At 40.4% G+C, this 20,934-nt stretch overlaps 1 long non-coding RNA gene across 5 annotated transcripts in view; it reads right to left on the reverse strand.

The window, feature by feature from the left end:
- LOC102080706 (uncharacterized) overlaps positions 1-20,934 on the reverse strand; it is a 184,255-nt gene that overhangs the window by 61,957 nt on the left and 101,364 nt on the right. The gene's annotated exons all lie outside the window — the stretch shown is intronic.

Consider the following 20,934-nt stretch of genomic DNA (forward strand, 5'->3'; position numbering starts at 1 on the left):
GTGTGCGCGCGCGTGCATGTGATGCTTTTCATTGTACAGTGCGTGCATGTACTGACCCATGTCACGTACAATACTGCACAAGTGAAGATGGGGCAGAATAGCAGGAGAGCTGCATGGGCAGATTTGGGTGTTGCCCCCAGGGTGTGTGCTGTGGTCTCCATAAGCACTGACGTGACAGGCCTTAGACCCATATTTTTGTGCCTTGATTATACTGCAGGTCCAGGTAATGAGGTTGGAGGGATAGTCCTGAATTTTATCTCCAGTACGGAGCATGTTTAATTCAGACAAGAACCTCTCGACTCATTAAGGCTTTGAGAGAGAGAAGGAGAGAAGACAGTAGCAGCGGTGCTCGCAACTAATTCAAGGACAATGGACAAGACAGTCCTTAACAGATATAATGAGACATCGTTCTATACCGATATGTTTTTAAACATGGCTTTAAAATAGAGATGATTTGAAATGGCAATTTTTTACATTCTTTATATGAAATATAGAAATCAAAGTTAGGAAATAGAAACAGAAAAGTAGCAAACAAGTAACACGACCAAATAAAATAACTGGAAATGTTAAAAAATGGATTAAAGAAAAATAATCTGGAGAATCTGTTGGAAATCTTCTCGGTGAATGCAGACTTTTACAAAGCATAGGGTTTGTCTTTATAATAAAACCTCAGTCGTTAGGTCAGTCAGTGGCACAGCAAAGACATAACATCAATGGCTACAGCACACTACAGTCATGGATGTGGGTCCCTATTTGTTGTTTATGTTCTGCCTTCCGCCACAGCCACTGATCCATCCAAAGTTAATCACTCCAAACAGCATTGCAATTAGTGCAGTTTGGAGTCAAACATCCATCTCCTAGTCTATCTATCACCATTTTTTTTCTCTATGTGGTAATATTCCCCAATTAAAGGATTATTGTAGCCTACTTCATCAAGGGCTAAAGTAATCAAGATTAATCTCAGTGAGCTGACACGCGCTGTTTGCTAAGGAACACACAGAACAATTGCTCTGGGCGAGCATCATTAGGAAATGCAATAAAATTAGGCAAACTGATTATATTTCAGAACTGGGGAGCAAAATAAAAACACAATTTGGGGAGGGCTTCAATTATGGTGGCAGCGCTTGCTTGTTTGAACATCAGCCATTAAACCACTTTACAGTTGTTGCAAGTTTTCATCCACACAGGACACATGTGCACCCGTATACAGGTGTTTGTCTTCTTTTTCCTTATGTTGCATATCTCTGGCCTCCTCTAGAAGACACATTCTTGTATATATTTTATTTATGCAGGAAGGCTAACTGCAAACTACTTTCAGCCAGCTATTGACACTGATTCGGTCTTAGCCAACGGCTGCAGCTATCATTTAAGGCTTCTTTGTCAATTGGTATCTAATAGGGGTTAAGTGTTTTGAAATCTGTCTTTTGAGGAAAACACCACCAGAAGGGAAGATTTAATTTAACTACAGCTCAGATGGAAAAAGGAGTGCAATATGAGCACTGCTGGATTTTTTTTTTTTTAACTTATGTGCACGTGAGTTTTAAATTGCATTTGCATTTAGGTTTGTGTGAGATTTCACTGGATGCTGTCCTTGTGTTTAGCTTATTTTTCTGTGTTTCCCAGTACGTTGGTGGGGTATGCCAGGACAATCTATTTATGTCATTCATGGCCACTCAGTAGTGAACAATACTCTGAAACACACACTGTGATTTGCCGGTTAGCAGTGAAACCGTTTTAAATGCTTATTAATCTTGCCTAAGGCAAAACTCTTCCTCCTCCTCTTTCCCCAAAATGGGAAAATGAATGAAAATACATGGAAATATGAAAAATACCTTATCTTATCACTGGATGGAGGTAATATTGTGTGATCCCTTGCTGAAATAGCTCTGAACATTCCATGAATATATTTTGAATATTCCCATCGCCTATGTTTGAATTGATGTACAGCAGTGTGTACAGGGATTTGTGTTGTGTGTCACCCTTATCACAACATTTTCCCAATCAACGCTGACAAGAAGGACCACTTTCCAGTCATTTAGATTGGCTGAGGGAATGAAACGGAACACCCTTATTGTTTTTCCTCAGCAGACATATCCTCGAATCTCTTCCTTACCTTGGATTATTGCATGTGGCAACAGACAAAAGCTTAGCTTAGCTGACTGACATAAGTGATGATGTGCAAAATAGAGGTACGTTATGTCTGCATCCGACACCTCCGCTTTTCATAAGATGCGGCCAAGCAATAGATGAAGGGGTACATCCAAAAAAAAATGCTTTTCATTTTGCTTGAAATAAAGAATTCATTGTATAAAAATACAGGCTAAGGAGAGAAATTTATATTTAATGGATTCTCTATTGTAGACGTCACATTTTAAGGTATTCCGTTCAACAGGTCCTTTGCTGTCACTGGATGCAGTTAGAAGATACTGTATTTTCCTCATTTGTGGCTAAAGCTTTTAAAATGTGTCTTTTAACACACTGTATAAACCTAGCTGTACATTTTATGCCTAAATTTAAACAAACAGAGACAGAAAAAAAAGTCACAAATAAAAATCTCTTAAGTACGGTAGTGTAATTATGAAGACTGACTACACCTCCTTCTTCTTCTTCTAGAAAAACGTTTTTGGAGCATGTTGGAAAAAGATACTAAAAGGGTACAACTTGCATTAAAATGTGACTGTTTTGACTAAATATCACATTACAACTAGTTTGGAATGAAGAGACCCCTTTGTGGATGTAACCACAAGTTTACCTCAAGTTGTAATCCAGTAGTAAAACCCGAGACTGCATTATATTACATTAGAAAACATGTAAAACCGTTCTGAGGCTGTCAGTTGTTAAATTAGTACCTTACTCGTGACATTATTTCCAAATAGCAAACATGCAGAATATTAAATGTTGCAGCTTGTATGAAACGTGGGTCACCACATTAGCTCTACGTTGCATATTTTGGCAGATTTTTACACCAGATGCCCTTCCTGAAAAAAACACCCTAGAGCCCCGTGTCTCCTCCTGGTGTCAAACTGGGATCTTTTGCTTGCTAGGTGATGTGTAAAGCACTCCACTAACCACGATTATGGAAAGAAGAAACACAGCTTCATATACAACACAAAAACATCGATGAAATCAGTTTTTGCATGTTTATTTAACTTTTTAAATTTTAGGAAATGTTCTTTAAGAAAAAGAAAATGTTGTATTTTAGCCTGGTTTTGCATTCTGCATCTGATATGAAGGACAAAAGGCAAAACAGCAGTGAATTGTGGGGAAAAGCAGAAAATTAAATTGTCTTGCAAGTGAAAAGTTTGGCAATTCAAGTGGCGGGTGAGTTAGATAGTATCTAATGAGCAGATGAACTGTGTCATAATGCATCTCATCAACCAAACATTATGTTTAACACTACTATGAAGAAAGGAATATGTTATGACTGCACTGAATAGATGATACAGTCCTGGGTCAAGCTAGAGGGCTGCATTATGCAGCTTTCCCAATGTTCATATTATTTATATTATATTTTACACTGGCCCTCTGCCACTGATGAGTTCTGACCCAGTGAATGACTTTCTTGAATAGCATAATAGTTCATTTATTTGGGGTCAATTTTATATTTGCAGCCCACATATGGATGAGAACACATGAAATCAATACAATAACACACACATATGCCACTATGTGATATTCATTGTTCTGAGAACATAATCAATACGCTCATAAAAAAAAAAATCAGGATGACCTTATGGCACGGCATAACCCACTTGCTTATGATTAACCTTGTTCACATTGCGCCACTGACCTGTGCCTATAGACCTTATAAATTATAAATTATAAATTATAAATACAGTTCATTATCATAGTCCAGTCATTAAGGGATATCATACCCTACACATAAGTGTTTCGTTTTTGTCCCAACTGAGATAACTCTCTCACTGTTTTGTTTTTTTTTAGTTTAGTTGAGTTTATTCTCATGCTTCTTCATTCTTTCCTCTCTCTCCCTGTCTCCTTTCTCTTCTTCTGTTTTGCATATTGTCAGACCTCTGAGGATGGGGCAAGAAAAAGGGGAGAAAAAAAAGAAGCGAGACGGATAGAAATAGTTAACAAACTCTGCAAATGATTGATGGGCTAATTTCAAGCCCTGAATAAAGCAGTTTCCTAAGTCTGTTGATTCTCCATTTATTAGGGAATAGAAGCATTTATCAAAAAAGTCACATTTTTTGCTTAAGCAATAATTGCATTTTTAAGCCCTCATTAGGTCTTCCATGCATACATAATCCAATTGAATAAATACAGGGTTGGAGTGAAGAATTAATACCCCTCCTATGGTAAACTGAAAGTTGGAGATTCTGCAGCTTGACTCCTGTTCATATAGAATAATATACTGAAACTACTGCGAGGTGAAGTAGCAGCTAAAGCTCAAATGCTTCCAGTGGATTCATTTAATATTTACTATTAAAATGTTATACTTACTAGTACTATAAAGACAGTTTGTAGTGGTCAGAGCACAGGCGTATTTTTGGGTGATAGCAGTCTGTTGGTTGATCTTTGCAAAATGGCACAAGTTTATTTCATCCAAATTAATATTATAAACCCCATCTATTATTAAAATGGTAAATAACAAATAAATATTGTCATGTTAATGCTGAAAAGTGGAGTCTGTTATTTGTGAAATACAGTCAAGGAGCCCCAAAGTGTTACCATCCATCAATGATCATTTATAAGAAGAAGGAAAGTGCTAATAAGTGAAATCATTTTGTTGTTTTTATTGGTGGTTTTATGAGTGTCGTGATGATTGCAGGGCAGAGCCTCACTATGGAATATTTCAGTGCTTTATCTCTGGATTTGCGGCGATGCACATTAGGTGAGTGCTGCTCTCTGTTTCCTGTATCGCCTGGCCAAGGACGTGCTTTTCCACTTTATCTCCTACCAGCCCATTGTAGCTTTAGCCTTTTGCGTGTGTAGTAACATCAAAACAGCAGTCATGTCTTGTTACCTGGCAACGGTCCCACTAGCCAGCTAAGGCTCTTGTTCCAGTAGAGAGAGCCAGTTTTAATCACCTAGCAAATTTCCAGCACTGAAAACAGACAGGGCCTCAGCTTAATCTTGTTAGCACGATGAGGCCGTTTTCAGATATCATTGCTAATCAAATCATCCCAAAGGCTTTGAGCCTGGGGTTTTTTTTTGTTTTTTTTGGTTAGAGATGTGGTAGTAGTGGTGGATGGAGCAGATGTGTGTGTGGACATGGCAGGGGGGAGGTGATGAAGCTGGTGTCTGTGTATTTTTGTGTGAATTCATATATGTGAGCATTCACAGAGTGGGGAGGTGGTTTGTGGTTTGAAAAACATGCCAAGGTGCAGAAATGGTAAAAAGACAGTAAAGACACGGTGATATTGCACTGCATTACACGCACTCTTAGAAACGTCAGTGTACAGCTGTACACAGCACATGCATACTCATCATTGTAACCAATACCTCCCTTTCTCCCTTCCCCTCAAAACTCTGCTTGTGAGTGTTCACTCCAATTTGAAAGGCTCCTCCACTTTTCCCTGTAGATAACCTGCATTTTTTTAATAGCCCAAAGCCACTCACCAGCACCCAGAGAGACTTCCCAACCCAGGGCCCAGGAGAGCCCACACAACAGAGAGAAAAGGAGAACAAAGCCAACCTGCAAAGTCTTAAAAAGTTAAAACATGTACTTTGATAGCCTCGGCCTACCTATCGTAGCAGCACTGATCCGACCCCAGGGAGACTGACAGCACCGCAGAGAAAGCGGGGATACAGAGGAGAAGAAGAAGAAGTGGGCCACAGCAACCCCAAAGTCTTCACTTCTTCTATTTTCCATATCTACATGCACACAGGAGTTTGATATATGCCGAGCTGATGGTTTCATCAATTGCACTGCAATAATACCGCTTTAGTCCGACTACTTTCTGCATTAGCATATGTGTCTTTGAACAGTACAGTACGTGAGAGACACGAGCTGTGAAATACTGTACACTGAGAAAAACACAACATTTGAATGCAGTGGGAGCACCCTGGGATTTCCACTTGCTGTTACAACTTGAATTTCCTTTTGCAAATTTCCCAGAGCACATTGATATTGTTTAGTGACGTTAGCACATGGATTGTGGTTTGAATCCTTGCACTGAATTGACAAATGCATCTAAGCTTTGAAGGAATAGCTCTACTAGCACTTTGAGAATGATGCTTTTTCATAGCAATAGCCATACAAAAGTAGTATTTTATTTATAAAAGTGCTATGAATTTAGTTTCATGCTTGGCTGTTTTTTTAGAAATCGTCGAATTTTCAAACTGATTGTCGAGTAGTTATTTAGATTTTTAAACCTGAAATTTCTCCAATGAGAGGCAATAAAGGATATTTCCATTCTATTCCAAAGGCACATTCCTGAGTGTGTAAAAATGCCTAAAAGCTACCTGAAATTCCAAAATATTACTGTTTAGAATTTAATCTCACAGCACTTTAGACTACAATCCACATTTCAATTTATTCTCTATACTTCATCTTCCTCACATCCATGGCTAATATAGAATCATCAGTTAACCAAACATGCAAGTCATTGGCCTGTGGAGGGAACCCAGAGGGAACACACACAGGCAGAACATCCAAACGTCACTCAGAGAGGCTGCAGCCAGGGTTCAAACCAGGAATCTTCTTGCTGCGAGGCCAAACTGCTAACCACTGCGCCACAGCAAACGAGTGTCAGCTGTATTGTTATTTCTTTGTACTGTCGTATCTTCGAGGATATCTTTGAGAATAAAATTATTTTAATAAGAGCAGTGACCAGTTGGGCATTTATTTGTTTGCTATATACAAGTGTGATACAAGTGCTATGGCAATACAGCACGAGGGGCACAAACATGGCTGAAAATGTAATAATTCTCTCTTTTGTAATTAGCTGACTCATGCTGATGAGCTATGGAATGAAAAGTAAGCCTTGACTTGAGTAGCTGTTTTCAGTATAATAATAATAATAATAATAATTTATAATAATAATTTTAGACTTAGACATCATCAGGTATTGATTTAGAGAATAACCATATATATATGTATATATATATATGAATGACTTAGGATCAAATGTGGCAATTCATTGCCTACAGTGTTGGAATTTATTGCTCACACTAAACTGGTTGTTGGGCCCTAAATCACTGACCTTAAGTGTCAAAAAGCCTTTTTGATGAGTGTCAGTAGTGACAATAAGCTTGGAGCATTCCTCCCTCACAGTAGCAGGGGGTGAATAACACTACTGTGTATGGATACCATCCCTCACTCACACATACACCCACACACACAAACCTCCTCCTCGCTGTTATTAAATTTGCCTGTTAATTTTCTCTAAGGGTTTGGTGTAATTAATGGACCGGTTTAGAACGGCCGGCGAGACCCAAGCCACCATCACTATCCTTGTCCCTGCGGTCACTCGTGAAGGGCCACTCCAGAGGCCCACTGGGGTCCCACCAGCACAAGCACCAGGCCCTGTCAGTCACATGCCCTCTCTGGGACTGGGGCTTGTCCATCAGGAACGGAGTGATGGAAAGATGGGACAGTGTGCTCGGTTATGGCAGTTTTCCCCTCAAGTGGCTATGATTGTGCTCATTACTGCCCATTTACATTTCATCAGCAGGCTAGGTACCCCTGCACTGTTAGTGCCACCGACTCATTAGCACAAGGGAGGGGTGAGGTGGAGGTGGAGGGGCTGAGGTGCGTTAAGGCCCGGGGCACCCAAGATCTAAAATGCACCGAAAGGAGGATTCAGAAAAAGAGCAGGGAGCCAGACAGATAGAAATTCACGTAGGCAACAGAGTGAGAGAGAGAGAGAGACAATCATTGTGCCTGTGTCTGATCAGATAATACAGAGAGGAAAAGAGAAAGGATTTAAATCGATATGTAATAATGCCCAGTGCTGTCTCCAGCCCTGCTCTTTCCTGGATGAGTAAGCAAACAAGTCTCTCTTAAGCACTGCTGTGCTACATTTACACATAAACAAATGATCTGTTCACTCTTTGTGGTGCAAATCTCCACATGCGGCAGAAACAGCATCCAAATTTGGAATTTATTTATAGCAAAGTAACGACACATAGAAAGCAAATGCCTGTGCATCCAGACATCAGTGATGACATATATAACAAACTGCCATTTAGGCCTCAGAGGGTTAGTGTTAGACAGTATTTGACACTTTGTGTCTCTGTCGTTTTTCACCACTAAATCTATAAAAGCATATATTCGCAATTAATTCAAATGGAATTATGATGCAAAGTAATTGAAAAGAAATATATGCGAGATATCTAGTAAAGCCACAAGGTATAAATATATTTATGTACAAAGAAAAAATGCCTTTATATGAAAAAACCCATCTAATTCATATTTATAACTACAAAATATCAATAAACAATGAGCACACAAAATGTATACGGCTGATTTTTCTTAACTCTTAGTGCCCAGTCTGATCTCTCACCCCGCAGACACCAAAGAGTTGGCTGCGGGTGGGTGGGTATCAGAAAATCCCCTTGTTGATCAAAGTTCAGAGAAGGAGAGAAATGATGACAGGGGTAAGGCCCAGGGAGGGAGAGAGAAAGAAAGAAAGATGTATTATGGGATATGAGATTAAATACAGTATGTCTGCCCTCTTCTGGTCACCATCACCATCATCCACTCCAAGAGTGTCCTCACTGGAGGGAGGAGGAGGAGGAGAAGATGGGGGTGGGGGTAGCTAAGCGAGGAGAAGGAGGAGATGCAGAAGACAGGAGAGAAGACAGATGTGTGAATGAGGAGGAGACTGAAGGCAAGGAACAAATGAGGGGCAGTACTGTACTCACAGACGTCTCCTGTAATATGTGGTGGCGGACTATTACAGCTTAGGCACTTGTTTGTAAATAACACTCGTTCATACCGCGTGCCTTTCTCATCATCGCAAGCAAACCTGCTTTGTTTGTGCAGTCGCTATTATCCTATTCCCCTGTCATATCCACAGGAAAATTATAATTTCATATTGTGTGTCTCATTTGCTGTTAATATTAATCCAATATCATGTGAAATGACATTTCCGAGTGACTGAAAAATTCCATGATATTCAAAATGTAATTAAACAGTGCTGCCATATCCCGCTATTTTCATGACTATTAAAGCATTGGCTTGATTACGGTGGGGGAAAAAAAGTATAACGAAATGGAAATGGTTCTCCACTGTCTCTTGACTGACAGCATTGTTTTTAATCTCATTAGCGACAGGAAATTGACTGCAAATGACGAGTGCACGTTCCTAATATTACTAATTTACTTTAGCGCGTTGGGTGTTTCTTTAGCACCTGGCATTTATTTGTTAGCAATAATTGCCACGGCTTTGACAAACAACATTCGGTGAATGACACGCAGGCTTAGCGTTCACTGCGTGTGTGCGTGTGTTCATGCGTGGGGAGGTTTACCTGCCGTGTATGTGTATGCAGGGGCAACTTGTGAGTCGGTGTTTATGGGATGCGAATACACACGCTCGCCCGTATGTGTGTGTGCGTGTGCGTTTGTGTGTTCTTGCGAGCGAACGCTCTCTTGAGGCCCACCTCTGCCTCTAGGTGCTGCTGGGGCAGGTGTGTAGCCAACAGGCAGAAGTGATGGCTAGTTAGCCAACTCAGAGGTGAGAGGTTTAGTCTTAGAAGAGCTAGTTAGTGGTAGGCAGGATTAAGCTCTTCGTGTCAATAGCAGATGACTCTTTATTCTGTGCTCTATCATGTTTTGTTTGGAAAAATTCAAAAATTGGTCCCACTGAGGTATTCACATTTTGTGGTTATATCTAGGCCCGGGGCTACAATTCAAGGCAATGTAGCAAAGACGGGAAAATTTGTCAACAATTATAATAATGCTTCTTTTGGCTCAGATTATTCACACATCCACAATAGTGCCACATTATTCACAATAAACGCATCCGATTCTCCATCCGTGTGAGGCTTTAAATAGGCTATCTCAGCGTTATCGGAACGTAAAAGCGAAATCTCCTTTTTGACAGATCAACTCATTCTGCTTACAGTGCAAATACACTACAGAGCTACATTTTGTCTCAGCATAATGAGGAAGTGTTGGCGAGGTGCAAAAATACTGATAGTCAAAGTATCAATAACACGCTCACTGATATGAATCATGGTTAAGTCACACTTTGCGCACTATCAGCCACTTCTGATTTGGTTTCCTTTGCATGTAACCCAGCAATTACACTGCACCTGAATGCTATTGAGAAAATAATGTAATTGCAGAGGAACAGGAGATAAGGTTTAAAGTAACAGTGGGTAGCTGGACTGACTAACTGAAAAAACCCAAAACACTCCTATATTGTTTCATTCATGCCAGTTTCATAGTAATGCTGTTTGGCCTGTGTAAAAGAGATGTCAATCCCATTGTGACATATGGGTAAATAAAGATTAAATACAAACGGAAAAGTGAAAATATTGATTTGGTACTGGGTTTATTTCTGACAGTACAGTTAAATGTTTGATGTGATAGCGAGTTGCTGTGCCAGGGAGTACCAGCGGGTCTGTGTTTGTGTTAGTCCACGGTTTGCTGTGTTTTTGATACTTTGCCAGTGTCTGTGTGTGTTTAAGTGTGCCAGTGAATGAGTGCATCCACCTGCTTTTGTGTTTATCTGTCTGTTTGTGTGTTCATATGTGTACTGTACATGTCTGGTCGGCTTACATGTGTCTGCTCGCCTTTTTGCATGCATTTGTGCTCGCCCGCTTTGCTCTTTGTGTGTGTGTGCGTTGGGTGTGTGTGTGTGTTCCCCTGGGGTTTCAGGGTAAGCCTTCGTGGCCTTGTGTTCCTCATCAGACTCGGTGTCTGGAGGCATGACTATAGGGTAGGCCTTCACCACGGGGACCCTGGGACCAACTGGGGACAATCACTGCTGTCTCATAGCTGTGAGGAAGGAGGAAAAGAAAATGGGGGGCGGCGATGACCGTGTTTTGTTTGCTCCCCAATTTTTAGCCTTCGTTTCTTCCTTTCCATCCCTTTATCCTAATCCTGCTTTACTTTCCATAAGGATCACCAAGTACTTTCACAAGGTATCCCCTTTCACGGGGCCGACTCTTGTGTGTGTTTGTGTGTCTTATACGTGTATTTTAAGGGAATCTTCTGTCAGCACTTCCTCATCAACCTGGTCACATGATCTGGGTCTGTCACACAGGGAGACAGTCTTCTTTCCGGTGAAAGAGCCCCCGGAAGGATAAACCTAGTCACTGAACAATTTCAGCATGTAATCCATCACAATTGCTGCTAACTGCTTTTAGAAAACTGCAATTAGAGTTGGGTTAGCAAGATATCGCCAGTGACAGAGGTCTGTTATTATGTGGATGGTCAGTGCAATGTTGGGACCTTAAATCACTCGATACACAACAATCTAAGTAGATTCTTTATGATTGTGGGATTGTTTAAAAGAATATTGTGAACAACAAATTCTTACATGTTCAAATATAAGCGTCAATATTCACTCATTGCTGATTTCATTCATTATCGGATGTTTTAACATATACAAAGTGATCATACTAAACTGAAAGGTGAACTAAAAGCCATATTACTAGAAACTATTTGTCAGATTCTCCATTTGACCTCCAGTTCACTAATAGTTTCTTTGTTATTGTTTATTAGCAAATAATCTACAGGGAGTAGTTCTTATTCTCTGCCATGAGAAATGACTGCAGTTGCTAATGATGTTCTATTCAAACAACATAATAAGGCAGGCTAATCAAGCCGGCATTATTTTCTATTAGCTTTGTTTACTCGGTTTGCAGAGACTTCAGGGGTTACTTTCATCGTAATAACAAAGTATCAGAGTCAGTGCGCCACTTTTCTGTTGCTTAAATCCTCAGCGGGAGCCAGCAACTACGATAATCTGCAGGGTACGTTCTTGTTCTGCTGAGAGCTGTCATACCAGCAGCTGAGACGTTGATTTTAGCTTGAATTCAATCTTAATAACTTGCCAAAACAAGTGTTTTGTAATATGATAGGTAACTTTGCGAATGGGTGAAGCAGAGCGCTTAAACAACTGGCATGAAACCAAATATCTACAACGCTCGCACGCATTATACAAGCTGTCATAATCTAAACGATGACTTCAGTCTACAATTTCACCGTCGAGGGTTTTAATATTGAAGCACTTGACACGACCTCATATAATTGCCTGTCTTCTCAGAGTCTGCACAGCCTTTGGTTTGCACTGGGCCTGGCTTTGTTGTTGAGTGTGTTTTAAAAGTAGCACAGTTACAAAGCGTAGCTGTGTGACACATGACAGATTCAAACACACACTCAACAGTTCTTCTTTATGCCGCGCCCTGCCACCATCACAATGGATTCTCAATGAACTCTCAAACATTGACTTCATCTAAATCTGTTCCCCATTTCAAGGAGATTTCACCTTTGACCTCTGTATTTTTTTTTTTTTCATGAAAGGTGCAACACACCTTTATGCCTAAGCTGTTAAAATAGGATTTTGCACATTTGGGGGAAATCAATGATATAAAGAGAGCTTTTAAGACTTAGATGAAATATTTGAAAACATATGGTACATCTAATGCTGCTATAATTGGACTGGTGTTATAATGGGATAAAATAATTAGTTTCAACATTTGTCATTTTATTTCTTCTGTACTCAAGTTAATCTGTTGTGTGCAGGATGTTTACATATTGAAAGTAAGTGAGAATCACAGCCCGTTTGATCCTTTTATTTCTTTAAGTCTTGGTAAGAAATGACTTCAGACAGAAAGAGAACCACAGCCTTCCCACAGATGTCACAGAGGTATCATCAAGTAAATCAGCTTTAAAAACTGCTGGTCTTCTCTCTAAGCTAACTTCAATAAAAACCTCATCCAAACCATCAACATGTCATCAACATGTAATCACTTGCAGAGGAATGGTTTATGTGAAGAGCTTCAGTCAGGATTTAGACTACATCATTCAGTTCAATTCAATTTATTTATATAGTGCTAAATCAAAAAAACAGTTCCCTCGTGGCGCTTTCATAACAGAAAAACAGCGCAATTAAAAATTACTAATAATCTTTTCAGAGATTATAATATAGCATTTACTTTTCTGATAGATTCCAGTTTGCAAACAAAGAGTCTTTCTCACTCACTAATGGTAGTCATGGAGTTACTTTTCACGTTCTTCTTTAGGCAACATTATTGGAAACACTACATATTTATGCAGATGATAACCAAATATATTTATATATGATGCCAGAAAAAGCAAATCAATTAGTTAAACTAAAAGCATATGTTAAAGACCTCATGGTTCCATATTACACAAACAGAGCACTTTTCTTTACGGTTGACATCATTTGCAGTATCTGGAGTTTCCAAAAGCACAATAGAAGGCAGAGCCTTGAGCTATCAGATCCCACTCCTGTGGAACAAGCTCCTAATTTAAGTTTGGGACACAGACATCCTCTGTACTTACAATATTAGGCTTAAAACAGTTACAGTTAGCATTAGATAAGGTGACGCCAAACTGCACCTTAGTTATCCCATCGTATAATTGCCTAGGGGGCCTTCCCAGTGATGCACTGATAACTCATCCCCTATTTTCACTGATCATCAAAAGCTAATGACTCGCCATTGTATCATGTCATTAATTGTCCTCTCTCTCTCTCTCTCTCTCTCTCTCTTTTATACTCGGTGTTTGACTCTGTTTGTTGTTCACGGTTTCTCAATGCTCATTTTTCTCTTTTCTTTCCCCCTACCAGTATCAGTAGATCGCTGCCCCTTGCTGAGCCTGGTTTGACTATAGGTCTCTTCCTGTTACACAGGAAAACAGATGGTTAAAGGCACAATTCTGCATTTTATTTAATAATACTGCTTATCTGCATTGCTGCCACTAGTTAAAATATTTTTTTTTAAAAACCTTAACGAGGCACAGAGGCCGTCTAGCAACCAAACACTGAAGACAATATCTTTTGTCCTTTGTTTTTTGTACACCCGAGAAAACAACTGAGCTTGGAAGTTGCTGGTGGCCATTAAAAAAATCCCCCAAAACAAAAACAACCTTTTAACACAAACAGGGTAGTTTGCATCCCAGGGTTTTGGCTGAAAGTGTACGTGCCGATATAAGAGTGATCTTTTCTTGTTCTCGATAAGAAAAAAACAAAGTACATTTTATGAAAAGTCAAACTATCGCTTTTAAGCCTGGTTCAGATAAATGTGTAACCACCATCACCTTGATATCATTACCTTTGCAGATTTCCACTGTGTCACACAATAGGATCTGATATGCCCTGTGAGTGAAGCCGAGATGAGGCAGGAAGTGTGTGAGTGTGAGCACGCATGCATGCAAGTGGGTAGGTAGGGGTGTGCGTTGATGTGTCAGAGGGGGTCAGTGAGATGGAAAAACTCAAAAGACAAAAAGGGTGCGTGGCGTGCCATCATGGCGACCACTCATCTCCTTTGGGATAGTAGAAAAGAGACAGCAGAGACAGAGGCAGACAAACTGACAGAAGAGAAGAGAGGGAGAGAAGGAGGGATGATCAAAAGGATTGCAGCCATACTGATGAGGCCTCTGACTGGGTGGACGCTGTCTCCATCCAGTTTGCTCTCATCACTGTCAATTCTCCTCCGATAGACATGACACGGCTTCTGTCTGCCTGACATTACAGCAATGCCCGCGTAAACGTAAAGGTAACACAACTCTAATAATGTGCTATTTTTTGTTCTGTGCTCAGATTTATATCATAGGTGGTCAGCTGGTTTATACTAACCCATTAATTAAAGTCTTGCATTGTTTTCAACTTGTTTTGAACTTGCAGTACCAAATGTACCTGTTTACCTGCTTCCCTTATCTCTGAACTCTGAGGTATCCATGAGAATAACAACAATTTCTTTTCAGACAGGATGGCCGTAACCAAATCCGCTCCTGTTGGGATGACACAAGATAGTACCATGCTTCTCTCTTTCACCTGATTCTCCATGTCAATAGGCATGGATTCTGGAAATCCCCGTCAAGGATCCCTTATACTGTTATGGACACCTACATGTTCTTAGGGAGAGACACTGTCACAATCCTATAGTCACACATGCTTTCACAAAGTAAAGGCATTTTTTTTCTCATCACGAAAGAGTACAATAGAATACTTTAAAGAATAATTCGGTATTGGCGGTGCTGTATTTGGGCGGTGTTTTATGAAATGAGGAAATTGTACCTTGAATCTCGTGCATGAGTCAAATGTTACTCACAAGCACATGATGAGCAACCAGTTCTGATAACCAGGCACGTTTATATGAAAATAAGGTGTTCGTGCGTTCTGCACAATCCAGTTTATATGTAACTTCCTGAATAAAAGCCATTACATTTGTAGCAGTGAGGGAAAGGGTGTTAAGGATGCAGGGTTTTTCTCCTGAACTTAGAAAAGCTCTGTAGATCCTTGGTGTCTCCAGACAGACACTGAGTCATTACATACTTACACGTGTGCTCATTTAGTGGTACATCAGCACTGGTAAATGACCTGTCTGGGAACCTCTTCTCAGAGAGGACCCATTTAACATTACAAGAGGAAAAAAATAGTCAGCAATATCTGATTGCACCACGAAACAAACAATAGAATTTTTATTTTTTTAAATGTGCTTCAGGCAAGAGCTTAAATGATCGATTCTATCTTGAGATATTACATGATAACATATAATGAGAGTGCAACAATATAAATTTCAGATAACAAAACACTTACTTTTATCATTCATATGGATATGTTGTCTATGAAGCTGGAACTGACAATGAGATTTTAGTTTTTAATGAATCCAAACTACAGTTTTTTTCTGAACTTTCCATTTGATAACAAACTTGTGAATTACTCAAAGTTCAACCTCCAGATCTTTAAAAGAGGACCGATCTCTATGCAGTCCACTATTTCCTCAACAATTTTTGCATTAAGGCAGTGATGTCACTTTGTGAGATGTGAGTATCTCTGCAACATATGTATCAGGCAACTGATAGAACAGTAGTTTTCGCACTCAACACCAAACAAAGTTAGGATCATCTACTACCGTGCCCACATTTACTTGGATGCACTTCAACAAAAATTGAAGGTGAAGAATTGATGCCATTAAGACAATTTCAAGTTTTCTTCCTATCGATTACATTTGATTTTAAATTGAATGTAGCTTCTTTTATAGCTATTGAACTTTAATTTTGTCTGCATTTGTTTGTACTTTGGCACTGAAAACGAATAAACTCCTTCAATGTGTTTTCTGAGGTTTGAAATAAACAAAATGGAAATTTGTGGAATAACTGTATCCCTGCAGATTTAATATTATGTGCGTGCACATGTGGTTGTGGTAGGGCACTGTATTATTTGTAAGTAAGACTGACTGGGTGAGTGGCACTATTATTAAAAAGAAAAGAAAAATCCCCAAACTAAAACTCACAAAAATGCAGAAATACTTTAGCGAGCATCCAGAGAAAAAACCAAAACAACACAATAGGGCTTCTTTGGATTTCTTTGGTGTGGGGTTTGCTGACTTGCAATATGCACAAAAAAGATCAACCAGACATAAAATCTTTTCAGAAATACTGAATCACTACTGTGCTTTATTACCCATGTGGTACACTCCTCACAGTATCAAACCAGCCTGCTTGGATTTCAGCTGTTTAACTTTAGCGGCTTCCAAAGCTTTTTAAAAAATCTCCAGTTCTGATAGACACCATCAATGAAGAGCGGTAATAAAGTGCTGTTTAGCATTAGCCATTCACAGTTTCAAGTGGGAAGCATAATATCCCAAGGGTTGCTTTCACTCTTAAACCACAATAATGGCACTTCCATTTAACCTCTTAATATATGTTAATCCAAGGATGTCAATGGGTTCTCTTAACGCTCATACACAGGCCATCGGGGGGCCGAAAGGCCAGAGAGGAGTGAGCTGAACAGACAGACAAAGACTTGCTTGAAAGACGGCCCCGATATTTGATTTAATAAGAGGGCTTTCCTTAAAACAAAGGCACATTGTTGGCTCTTGGCTCCGTGTTACATGTTTTGTGTGTGTGCGTGCATGTGTTTGATGTAGTGTGTGCCGGGTGGTAGAGGTGGGGGTGTCATGTAGGACTGCAGAGCTTGAGCTTGTGTGTAAGTGTAAGTCTGAGAGTTTCATCCACCCACTTGCTGGTCTATCCAGGCCTTCAGTTGTGTTTCACTTATCCTGGCCGGGTTGCCATTTTGGGAAACTCCATGCCTCAAACAGCCAGCAGGAAGGTTTAAAGACAGGGTGGGGAGAGGGAAAGTGATGAATATTTAGGGTCCATTGAAATGAAAATTCCAGGCAGCCCCTGGAGACCTGAGCTTAGAAGTCATTGCCGAAGGGATCTCCATCTGCTTGCACGTAGCTTCTATCTATCTATCTATCTATCTATCTATCTATCTATCCATCCATCCATCCATCCATCCATCCATCCATCCATCCATCCATCCATCTATCTATCTATCACTTGCAATTGTGTGTTTATTGGTGTGTGTCTTTAAGGTGGAACAGGTGAGTTTACATGTCACCAACTGTGGTGTGCATACCTGCATGCATGAGCATATTTTCTTTGTGTAGATGCACACGTGCATCCGTGTGTGTGTTTTTATTGTATTCTATGTCTCATAGAGGCCTGAATGGTGCCTAGTTTTGACAGAGGCAGCCCACAAATCAGAAGTAAATCAGGACCTGGGGGCATGCCGGCTTCACTGAGGGGGAAGTGAGACATATTCACTGAGACCAAATCAGCCTCAATCTGGCCTTAGAGAGCCCTGTGCAACACTGACCCACAACCAACAACCGGCCCACTCATAAACGCAGGTTCTCTGTTTTCGCGTGGGTCCATTGTCGTGTCTTGGACATGGGTATGAAGTTTGCCTTTTAATGTATTTACTGCATTGGACTGCAGTTAGACTGCATTATCAAACAGTTCAACCACAGACCGGTGGCATTCATTGGTGCCACCTCCCATTAACTTAAGTTGCTCACACTAACATGTTTGTATGATTGCTTTACATTTGCTACTTTTTTATGTGGGACACTGTGCTGTGGTTTTGGTTTAAATTCTCTTTGTTATGGATTTACGTTCTAAAAAATACAAGACTGAATGTAGCTATGCTAAGAGACTCAGTAATCAGTAATCACACAACTCATTCAGACTGTATTCTATTTTTCTCTATTTGTTTCTTAAGCTACTAAAGAAGTGACTCTCATGGGCAAAAGAGACGCACAGGCAACCCCGTGAAGGACAGTGACACCAGCAAAACCCTGAAACTAGTTCATGGAATGGTTCTCATATGATAAATAATAAAATGTTCACCCAGACATGAAAGAAATGATGAGGAAACTGGCCATATAAAAGCTTTTAGATTTACTGTTTATTCCAGATTACCCTCGATTCAACACTTGGAATACAGTAAAACCTGCTTTCTATTTACACTGTGGAGGTGTTTGCAAGAGCAGCGTGGCTGCTTTAAACTCATATCTTTGTTTCCCCTCGCTTGAAAAGCGCAGCACGGTTTGGATGTTGAAAGACTGGATACATACAGACCCAGAGATTTTGTGGTAAATGATAAATTTTGCTTTCAAATGGAGGGATAAATGGATATGGAGGGGCACCATTGTACAGCGCAGTGCTCGTTTGACGGCCAACTGAACAGGTTCTGTGTTTTCCTTCCAGCTGCCTTTGAAATTTCTTGGCGCCAAAGAATCGACGTATCGTAGGAAATCCAAAGCATCCCATATCGTTAGAAGTCCCGCTTTCTTTTGCTTTCAAAGATATGATCACAGCCTTAATTTTGGTACATGAAATTAATTTAAAACTGTTTTTGTGAAGGGGCTGCGTAGCATCTGAAAATACTAAATGGTTACTTAGCCGATTATTAATGCAGCACTTTTGTTTAGGGGCAAATAGAAGGACAGTCACTCATTAGCAGTCATACATTGCCAATCTAATTACAGTGTGCGACAAAAACAAACCCAAGAAGAGTCGTTTCAGCTCACTGTGGAAACTAAATCCAAAATAAATGATTATCAAGCTCTAAGTCACCATCACGGCCTCATAGATGATTTGGATTTCTGACGTGGACATGCATACCACTCTAATACTAAAGGGCATGGTATATTTCCTGACGTGGCACTGCCAGTTTGTCATTTCATTTTGGGTGTCAGTGAACCAGAGGGCACGTGGCAAATCTAACCGACCTTGTATTTGTCTGCTACCTCTCTGCCAGACAAGGGCCATCCCAGGTCACCGCCACTCCACAACCAATCTGTGTCATCGCCAACACGTTCTACCACTTTCCTGACAACGTGTTACACCCCCTCGATCCGTCCTCCATCGCCTTCTACCTCCCCTCATCTCCTTGCTTTCCTTGCTTCTCTCCACCCACCCCCTACTTTTGCCTTTCATCCATTCTCTCCCTTCGTCTTTTATCCTCCTCCTCACCCTGCTTTATCTTTGTTATCCACTCTCTCCGATTCACCAGTTTATTCTCTCCTAAAACCCCTTTTTCCTCTTTTTCGGTATCTCATCCTCTTCCTGTCCTCATTACTCACTCCTTTTCCCCGATGCTTTTTGCTATTCTTCTTATTTCTCCCTACTCTAACCCATTCTCAAGCGCTCTCCTCACATCAGAAAGTGTTGGATTTTGACATCTGCCTGCAGGAGCAGTGACCCATGAAGTAATTAGAGTAGGAATCACGCCTTCTCTTCCTCCCTCCCCTCCCTTCCCCTCCATCTTCTCCGCTCTCTGTCTGCTCTGAGCCCGGGATCATATAAAAAGCTGGTTATGTTTACTCCCTGATCCATCTAATTTCTGTAACGAGGGCCGAGCCGGCCTCATCTCCTTACTGCGCCACGCATAAGCCAAGGCGTTGGGCTTGAGAGGCGCCTCGGGGCCCCGCAGGGCACTGTGGAGCTTCAACCACCGCTCAGCCATGGAAACGAGACTGGGACCTAACCGGATTAACTCCCAACCAGCACAGGTGGAGGGACCCTGCTTCAAACACAAACACACACAAATACACACACTCGTCCGTGTGCACAGAGAGCAAGATGCAACTTTACGCCATTTAGTGTATCATCAAAAAAAGTGCTGGGATGAGACATATATGTGATTACGTGTGTGTTCATTTGTTTGTGTGTGTGTGTGTGTGTGTGTGTGTTGCAGGAAAAAAAGAAAAAGTACAAACTTCAGCTCCTGCAATATGAAATGAGGGAATACAATTATGAATTGCTCCGGAGCTTACGGCCACTGTGGCGATAACTCTCAAGTGCTGTGATATGGAATTGCTAAAGCATAGAAATGAACTACCCACACTGAAAATATTTGCCCCTGGATTACAAATGTAATATTTAGGGTAAGGGTTGATATATAATGCAACAAAGTAAAGTCTGAAGGCCATTTTAAAACATGGCAGGCTCAGGCGTCAAATGATTTGCTGGGCATCATTAGTGTTTTTCAACGTCCTAATTTGCAGTTTATTCGTTTAGCAATGTCTTGAGGGATGTTGTTAGTTACTTTGTGTCACTGCTGCTGGGAAACATAGTTCGGCTTAGCTTGATCTGTCAGGGTGTTTCACAGAATTAGGTTTTTAAATCTAACTTTTATCATTTTTATCAAAGGAATTCATTGCTATCATATCATTTCTGTTATTGGAAACTTAACAAAAACGTTTTTTGTTTAAAAGGAATAGAGTAATTTTTATTGTTTATGTACAGTAACAATTATTTCCCACATCTTGCCGGAGAGACGTAACTAGTTTGGTGTGTTAATAGATGTAAAATAGCAAATTTGACAATGATGGCTAATCCAGTGCTAGAGAATACAGCCAAGACGTCAGAAAGAAGACATTAGAGGAGCTCACATGTCACAGATAACAAGGAAACCAAAGGGGACGATACAGCTGGGCAAGGCAACATTGAAGTATAGTATAATGGAAGCTTTTA

Source organism: Oreochromis niloticus, linkage group LG9 (assembly GCF_001858045.2).
Source record: "Oreochromis niloticus isolate F11D_XX linkage group LG9, O_niloticus_UMD_NMBU, whole genome shotgun sequence".
NCBI classification, from domain to species: domain Eukaryota; kingdom Metazoa; phylum Chordata; class Actinopteri; order Cichliformes; family Cichlidae; genus Oreochromis; species Oreochromis niloticus.